Raw genomic sequence first — 7,779 nt, forward strand, 5'->3', positions numbered from 1 at the left:
CATAATGCTCCCATGTGCCAGAAGGGGAGGAGAACTGGAAATACTGGTGAGCAGCAGGGATGTCCACCACACCAACCTACTATTGTACCTAGCATGTAAAATAGGAGCACCTCTGCTTGATTAAATGAAGGATTTTGAGGCAGAGAAAGAAATCAGTTTTTCTTTAAATAATTAAAATAAATACTTAAAATTGATAGCTTAGTGATTATATTTTCAAGGCTATTCTTTATTTCTGAGAACTCATAACCAATTAAAGTAATTCTAGAGAAGACTTTTAAATAATACTTAAGTCATGAGCCCCCAAAGTTTAATTCAGTCCACATAATTTATTCTGTCATCAAAATGTAAAATATATTCCCCTAATCATGCATTCTGCTTTTATATCTAAAAAGTAAAGAATATTAATACGTTAAAAACCTCATACCAAAAAAAAATCCATATAGTATCAGTTCACTACCAATACAGTGGAATCATTAAAAGACCTAAGATGCAGAAAGTTCAATTTAAAAATATTTTGAATTTCAAAAATGATTTAAAAAATCATCCAATAATCCTTAACATTTTTCTTTTCTTCTTCTTCCCCTTCTTCTTCCTCTCTCTCTCTTTTTTTGCATTATTATCTCATTTTATTTCATTTTATAGCTACATTTTCAATGTCAATTTTAAAAGGGCAGCTGCATTTAGTGTAGATATTGTATTTTTTTCATTTTAAAATACAGTATATCATAGAAATATATCTAACTTTTTGAACTTTTTAATTTTAATTACAGCAAACATACAGTGTTATATTAGTTTCAGGTGTACATTAGAGTGAATCAACAATTCTATACCTTACTTAGTGCTCATCATGATAAGTGTACTCTTTTTTTACCCCCAAATCAATATAGCTTTTATTGCATCTTTAAAATATCACAAGTAACTCTGAAAAATCATCTGGCATCTTGCTGTTTCTGTAACTGGAAAACTTAGATCTTATTCATCAGCCTGCAGAACTGTTCCTTTTTCAGAAACATAGATACTATCCAAAAACTTTCTGATATCCTTGTTTTTCACTGTTGTGGCTTCCTGAATCAAAGCAGCTGAGTTTGATACAAGTTAAATGTCATTTCCTTCAAGAATTAACTCATTTTTCTGGGCTTGAGATACTGAACAAGCAATACCTGGCCTCATCTGAACCCTGCGGATATATTTTTCACCCAAGAAATTTGGATTTCACAAGAGAATTATTCTCCTGAATAACAACACTGATGGGGAAGTGAGCATGCACAGACCTCATCTTGTAATGGAAGCCCATTGTAACACCCTTGACTGTGTTCTGTACATGACTACAGATAGTGCGAGCAGTAGCCAATTCTTTTCTAGTTCCCCACCATTTGTCAACTCGGAGGCTCTTCTTTTTCTTTCCAAGGAGACGGAGTTCTATGTTGATGTGATTGAAGTCCCATCAGGGTACCTCTGGGGCCCTTCACAATAACAGTAGGTCCCTTAAGAGTGATGTTGGCACTTTCTGGAATGTCGACAGTCTGCGGAGAATGGTGTGCATTCTTGAAATAGATGCGGCAAAAACAATGTATAATCTTAATCTCCTTCACCTGTTTCACCCATCCCTCCACCCACCTCCCCTCTTGTAACCATCAGCTTGTTCTCTGTAATTGAGTCTGCTTCTTAATTTCTCTCTTTGTCCCTTTCTCCATTTGTTTTGTCTCTTAAATTCCATGTATTGAGTGAAATCATAGGATATTTGTCTTTCTCTGACTGACTTGTGTCACTTAGCATTATACTCTCTAGCTCTATCCATGTTGCAAATAGCAAGATTTCATTCTTTTTTGAGGTTGAATAATATTCCATTGTTTCTCTATATATCTTTATTCATTTATCTATTGATGGACACTTGAGTTGCTTCCATAATTTGGTTATTAGAAATAATGCTGCAATGAACAAAGGGTTCATGTATTTTTTTTAATTAAAAAAATTTTATTGTTATGTTAATCACCATACATCATTAGTTTTTGATGTAGTGTTCCATGATTCATTGTTTGTGTATATGCCTGTATGCTTTTAAATTAGTGGTTTTGTATTCCTTGGGTAAATACCCAGTAGTAGGATTACCGGATTGTAGGGTAGTTCTATTTTTAATTTTTTTAGGAACCTCCATACTGTTTTCCATCTGGCTGTACCAGTTTGCATTCCTACCGACAGTGCCTGAGGGTTCCTTTTTCTCCCATCCTTGTCAATGCTTGTTCCTTGTGTTATTGGTTTTAGCCAATAGGCATAAGGTGATATCTAATTGTGGTTTTGACTTGCATTTTCCTGATGGTGAGTGATGCTGAGCATCTCTTCATGTTTCTGTTGGCCATCTAGATGTCTTCTTTGGAGAAATGTCTGTTAATGTCTTCTGTTCATATTTTAATTTGATTATTTGTTTTTTGGGTGTTGAGTTTTATAAGTTCTCTATAGATTTTGGATACTAACCTTCTATTGGGTATGTCATTTGCAAATATCTTCTCCAATTCAGTATGTTTTCTTTTAGTTTTGTGGATTGTTTCCTTTGCTGCACAGAAGTTTTTTATTTTGATATAGGCCCAATAGTTTATTCTTGCTTTTAGTTCCCTTGCTTCAAGAGATATATCTAGAAAAATGTTGCTATGGCTGATGTCAGAGAAATTACTGCCTATGCTCTGTTCTAGGACTTTTATGATTTCAGGTCTCACATTTAGGTCTTTAATCCATTTTGAGTTTATTTGTGTGTATGGTGAATGAAAGTGGTCCAGTATTCCCAATACCGTTTGTCTGGGAGACTGTTTTTTTCTCTTTGCTTATTCTTGCTTCTTTTGTTGAAGATTAATTGGCCATATAATTGTGGGTTTCTGGGCTTTCTATCCTGTTCCATTGATCTATGTGTCTATTTTTGTGCCAGTACCATACTGTTTTGAGTACTACACTTTGTAGTATAACTTGACATTAGGAATTGTGATGTCTCTAGCTTTGTTTTTCTTTTTCAAGATTGTTTTGGCTGTTCAGGGTGTTTTGTGGTTCCATACAAAAATTTTAGGATTGTTTTTTCTAGTTCTATGAAAAATGCTACTGGTATTTTGATAGGAATTGCATTAAATCTGTAGATTGCATTGGGTAGTATAACATCTTTTAACAATATTTGATCTTTCAATCCATGAGCATGGAATATCTTTCTATGTGTGTCATCTTTGATGTCTTTCAACAATGTCTTATAGTTTTCAGAGTACAGGTGTTTCATCTCCTTGGATAAGTGTATTGTCAGGCATTTTATTATTTTTGGTGCAATTACAAATGGGATTGCTTTCTTAATTTCTCTGTTGCTTCATTATTTATGAATAGAGATGCAATGGATTTCTATACATTGATTTTGTATCCTGTGATTTATTAAATTCACTTATTAGTTCTAGTAGTTTTTTGTTGGAGTCTTCAGGGTTTTCTATATACCTTATCATGTCATCTACAGACAGTGAAAGTTTTACTTTTTCCTTACCAATTTGAATGCCTTTTATTCCTTTTTCTTGTCTGATTGCTATGGCTAGGACTTGCAGGACTATGTTGAATAAAAGTGGTGAATGGACATCCTTGTCCTGTTCCTGATCTTAGGGGGAAAGCTCTGTTTTTCACCAATGAGTATGATGTTAGCTGTCGGTTTTCCATACATGGCCTTTATTATGTTGAGGTATGTTCCCTTTAAACCCACTTTGTTGGGGGTTTTTATCATGAATGGATGTTGTACTTTGTCAAATACTTTTTCTGCATCTATTGAAATGATCATATGGTTTTCATCCTTTCTCTTACTGATGTGATGTATTGCATTGATTGATTTGCAAATACTGAATCACACTTTCATCCCAGGAATAAAGCCCACTTGATCATAGTGAATGATTTTTAAATGTTTTTGTTTTGTTTTGTTTTTTAAATGTTTTGTTGGATTCAGTTTGCTAGTATTTTGTTGTGGATTTTTGCATCTATGTTCATCAGAGATACTGGCCTGTAGTTCTTTTTTCATAGTGTTTATCTGGTTTTGGTATCAGAGTAATGCAGGCCTCATAGAATGAATTTGGAGATTTTCCTTCCTCTTCTATTATTTTTTGGAATAGTTTGAGAAGAGTAGGTATTAACTTTTTAATTTAAATGTTTGGTAGAATTCACTTGTGAAGCCATCTGGTCTTGGACTTTTGTTTGTTGGGAGTTTTTGGATTATTGATTTAATTTCATTGGTGGCAACTGGTCTGTTCAAATTTTCTATTTCTTCCTGATTCAATTTTGGGAGGTTATATGTTTCTAGGAATTTATCCATTTCTTCCAGGTTGTCCAATTTTTTAGCATATGAGTTTTCATAATATTCTCTTGCAATTTTTTGTGTTTCTGTGGTATTGGTTGTTATTTCTCCTCTTTCATTTCTGATTTTATTTGATGCCTCTCTTTTTTTGATGAGTCTGGCTAAAGGTTTATCAATTTTGTTGATTTTTTTCAAAGAACCAGCTCCTGGTTTCATTAACCTGTTCTATTGGTTTTTTTAGGGGTGTTAAAGTCTGCTACTATTATTATATTACTATTAATTACCACTTGTATGTTTGTTATTAACTACTTTAAGTATTTGGGTGCTCCCATCTTGGATACATAAATATTTACAAGTGTTATATTTTCTTGTTGGATTTTCCCCTTAATGATTATATAGTGTCCTTCTTTGTCTCTTGTTACAGTCTGTTTTTTAAAGTCTATTTTGTCCGATCCAAGTATTGCTACTCCGGCTTTCTTTTCACACCCATGTACATGATAACTGCTTCTCTAGCCCTTCACTTTCAATCTGCATGTGACTTTAGATGTGAAATGAGTCCCTTGTAGGCAGCATATGGGTGGGTCTTGTTTTTTATCCATTCTATCACCCTATGTCTTTTGATTAGAGCATTTAGTCCATTTACATTCAAAGTAATTATTGATAGATATGTTTTTATTGTCATTTTGTTAGTTGTTTTTTGTTGTCTTCTCACAGTTAGTTGGCTTTCTGTAGTGATATACTTGAATTCCTTTCTCTTGATTTTTTGTGTATCTGTTACCGGTTTTTGATTTGTGGTTACCGTTTGTTTTGTATAGAATATCTTCTGCATATAGCAGTCTATATTATGTTGATGGTCACTTAAGTTTGAATCCATTCTTTACTCCTCTCCTCTCCTTGCTTTAGGAATATGGTGCCATACTTTACATCCTTTTATTTTGTGAGTCCCCTGACAGCTTCAGTCTAACAACTGGGTCACTAGTGAGCTAGGAAATGAGAAGGGGGTGTCATTTGTTGGCCATTTTCTTCTCAATACAATGCCTCGCTTACCTGATGGACAGCTTATTAGAAATAGTGATACCTTCAAATTTTTATTTTTGTCTTTAGAAAGATTAATAAATTATGCGTTTATCTAACTTCTAAAATTTTCGTGACTAATTGGCATACTTTTCAATCTGTAATATTTTTTGAGTCATTAGTGAAAACTTATACAAACTATTATAGTATTAAAAAAAGATGAGGTCTAAATAGACCTCATATTTAGAATACTAAAGATATACCATCCACCTTTTCTTTTCCTTTAGTCTGAGCAGCACCCAAGTGAGGTATGGGGCAGGAGAGGTAGAAGTTATAGTTGGAAAGAGCTTCTCCAGTAATTCTGATAACTCTCCCACCAGCACACCCCCACCACCAGCTAAGGACCTGTGTGCAGGAGGGAAGTCACAGCCTTTGGGGAGAATTCTGCTGGACTGTTTACTAACTCTACCATTACCTGGAGCTAATTTCCTAAGTCTTAACCTCAGCTCCGTGTGATAAACAATTTCTCTCCTAGTGTTATTTTGAAGGTTAAATAAGATAATAACCATAAAGAGTGTTAATGCTGTGTTTACATACAAACTGGTTTGGAACCTCATATTGAGGTCAGTGTAACAAGTTACCATCAAGATCATTAAAAATAATAATCAGCAATTAAATTCAATACTTAAAAATAACAAGAACAAAACACCTACTGTGTGTTTAGAATTTATAGCCACATGTCTACTATTTAATTTCCATTAAGTTAAACTTCTTTCTTATCCTTTTTGCTTATTTTCCTCAAACTTCTAGAAAAGTTGTTTATAAATAGTCACTACTCATTGGTGGGTAATGAAATAAATGTAATGGGTTCTAACTAGTATTTTTAAATGAAATAAGTACAACAGGCCAGATGTGAAACAGTCAAAACACATCACATGATTTCTTAGCAAGAACTGTGTACATTGCAATAAATGGGTCATGACATAAAATATATTTCTCACTATATATTTTTTTAAAAGTTTGTAAAATACTACTCTAGAGCAAGCCTAAATGAAATCTGGTACATTCCCTACTATCAGATAGATCTCCTTTTATTCATCACTTCTTTAATTAAGAATAAAATATAAAATGCTTGAGCCATCTATCAAGCCAAGTTTTTTGTTAGTAACTCATATCATTAAATATTGTTTAGAATGATTCTTACATAGCCGGTATCTCAAGTAAAGCCAAGTGTCCATGATGTAGGACAAGAAGTCGCCTGCAGTTCACCCCAAGTGACAGCTGCTGAGAGGCAGGTCAGTGATGTCACCCATACAGTGCCACCTGTGCAGCGCCACAGCACTGGAGCGGATGGGGGAATCCAGTTAGATTTATGCTCCTCAAAGGAGGGACTTGTCTCACCGACATGGCTTTAAAATATCTATATCCCATCAAGGACAGAATATAGCACAAGAGGAGAGAAACAACTTGTCACAAAGACCAGAGGCACAGAGACTCTATGCAGGGCAAAGTGAGTCCTGAGGCAATAAAACCTTCCTGGTTGTGCCTTCCCATCTGGGACAGGGCACCAACCCAGGGTCCACACTTTGGGCCAGCAGAGAAACACTGCCCTGAAAGACATGTAAGTAGAGACAGATCACAGAAGCATCACACAATCTTTCTAGATCATTTACGTTATCATTCAGTCATCCATAGTTCTCATTCAGGTGTTTCGTCATGGAATCAAAAAATGACATTTTTATAACAAGGATTTGAAAAATGCCATTTTTGTAACAAATCTCTCTACACGCAATAAATGGCTCATCCTGCACTGATTAAATCAAAATTCTGACACCCAATATGGACTAACTGAGACTAGCAGCCCCCTTTCAAATCCTGCCTCAGTGAGCCTAATGTCTGCATGGCTGTGCTACCCACTGAGCACACATATAAAGGCGCTACCCGACAAGAAGCCTTTCTGGTTCATCACTGCACCACAGGATGCCAGGAAGGCAGTCATAGGCTGTGACAAATTTAATACCCAATTACTTGCATTTTCTGTACTAGGATTTCATTTGGTGACATCACTGGATACAACTGGACTTGAAATTTGTGTGACATTTTTGCGGGTGTTGCTTTTCACCAAAAATATTATTTTACATAGTTTAGCCACAGTGCAGGGTTTTAGGTCTAGAACTAAACCTTGGGAAATCTAATGAGGTTGAAAAGAAAAGTGAAAGTTAATGGCCGCGGCTTTAAGAAAGCCTCGTCTTCCCTCAGGCTGTAAAGAGTCAGTAACTGAGTTCAGTAACTGAAAATTAAATTACAAGAAAATGCCACCTCTGCAGCTACTGCTACCTTTAGCATTAACGGTAATATGGAACGGGGTGGGAGTGGGGGTTCTGCTGAATAGAGCCATTGGGAAACTTTCAGCGCCTCAAAATGGGATGGAAATCTGCTCTTACACTGTGTTACAAGATTCCATTGGG

At 35.2% G+C, this 7,779-nt stretch overlaps 1 pseudogene; it reads right to left on the bottom strand.

Annotated features, from left to right (window-relative positions):
- Positions 1-972: 972 nt before the first annotated feature.
- On the bottom strand, positions 973-7,411 carry LOC113928534 (annotated as a pseudogene).
- Between the last annotated feature and the right edge of the window lie 368 nt (positions 7,412-7,779).

The sequence above is a fragment of the Zalophus californianus genome, chromosome 5 (assembly GCF_009762305.2).
Source record: "Zalophus californianus isolate mZalCal1 chromosome 5, mZalCal1.pri.v2, whole genome shotgun sequence".
NCBI lineage: Eukaryota > Metazoa > Chordata > Mammalia > Carnivora > Otariidae > Zalophus > Zalophus californianus.